At 39.6% G+C, this 1,516-nt stretch overlaps 1 long non-coding RNA gene across 1 annotated transcript in view; it reads right to left on the bottom strand.

Annotated features, from left to right (window-relative positions):
- Positions 1 to 99: 99 nt before the first annotated feature.
- Positions 100 to 1,516, bottom strand: part of LOC103680943 — a 6,374-nt gene continuing 4,957 nt past the window's right edge. Inside the window, exons 2-3 of the long non-coding RNA XR_573191.2 lie at positions 974 to 1,097; positions 100 to 185 (exon numbers count right to left, since the gene is read on the bottom strand). This is a non-coding gene — a long non-coding RNA (uncharacterized LOC103680943). The remainder of the gene's footprint in view (positions 186 to 973; positions 1,098 to 1,516) is intronic.

Below are 1,516 nucleotides of genomic sequence, written 5' to 3'. Positions count from 1 at the left end.
AGAAGCAGGCTCCCAGCGGAGGAGCCCGATGTGGGACTCGATCCCGGAACTCCGGAATCAAGCCCTGAGCCAAAGGCAGACGCTTAACGACTGAGCCACCCAGGCGCCCCAAACCTGAAGTCTTCTGATTGAAGACACAGAGGTCCAGCGGTGGAAAGACCATGTACTTTGGATTCTGAGCTTTGCTGCGAGGGACAGAGAGAGAGAAAGAGAGAGTTCATTTATGTGCTTGTCTCATTAATTCTACTCCTGCAAATTTAATTCATAGGAATTAATCTAAATGTGCATCAATAATTATACAGAAGTATTTCATTGTATACTTTTTATTATGTCAAAAATTGGAAAAATATAAATATCTACCAGTTGTGGAATGGTTAAATAAATCATGGCAATTTCTCTCCAAATGCAGCCATTAAAGCCATATTAATAATCTGAAAATACTCTAGCTGTTAAGAAAAAAAATACAATAAATACAAGTGAATATGCCCCATTGTTACAATTCTGTAAATGCACATATATAAAGCTAATACACAAGTCACCGAAGCTTATCTCTGCATGTTTGATTTAGAAGGTGAGTTTTATTTTCTTCATATTTTTTCCTGTGTTTTCCCAATATATAGAATGAATATGCATTCCTTTGAAGTCAGAATAAAACAACATACTATAAATATTTTTAAAGAGTCCTGAGAGAGGGAGAAGAGGGACATAACAGAGAAATAGGTGAGAAAATATAAGAACACCCACTTTCTTTTTTTTACCTTCCCCATGATACCGCATTAAAATCTGCCAAGCAGAAGACATTTTAGGGGGGTTATGAGACAACATCAGTGGCAGGATTGAATATTTATATATACCGACTGGAATGATCCATCAGGGAGAAATTGATAATGCAGAGGGAGAACCTAACATTACAAAGTCCTTGAGTTGGCAAAGGTGACAGGGGCCAGCACGTAAATGGAGGAGTCGGCCTTACAGTGAGCAGGGAGGATTCATCCATTAAACAGAAGGCAAGGCAGAGACCACAGCTTCACCTGCAGTGGGGTCAGCAGACTTGGAGTGAGCAGGTGAAGAAGGTGCACTCTGGTTGCTTCTATTCTCTTAGGGAAAAAAGAAATGCATTTATTAGTTGAGTGTGAAGAGTGGGAGGAGAGGAATGAGAAAGGTCTATGCCCTGCCTGCTTTCCCTCTGATTTCCATTTGTAATGTAGCAGAAAACCCCACATTCAAGACTCATTTTCTAAGCACTCTTAATGGTTATCTATGTGTTTCTAAAAGAAGAGAAGAAATGGGGTGGTAGAACAAGGTTCTGGACTGTGCTGAGCTCTCATGTTTTGGGGATGAAATACAACACCTATGAGATAATAGGGAAATAATTCAGCCAACAAGAAGATACTTTTCAATCAAGACACTTGCTAAATAAAAATGGGGTACCATTTACAGTACCAATGGATATATTTCTATTGTCTCTAGTCATCCTTCTGAAAGCCAGTGCGGGAGGACCTCTAAAAGGGGTTTA

The sequence above is a fragment of the Ursus maritimus genome, unplaced genomic scaffold (assembly GCF_017311325.1).
Source record: "Ursus maritimus isolate PB19 unplaced genomic scaffold, ASM1731132v1 scaffold_42, whole genome shotgun sequence".
NCBI classification, from domain to species: domain Eukaryota; kingdom Metazoa; phylum Chordata; class Mammalia; order Carnivora; family Ursidae; genus Ursus; species Ursus maritimus.
This window is presented reverse-complemented; position numbering and strand designations above follow the sequence as displayed.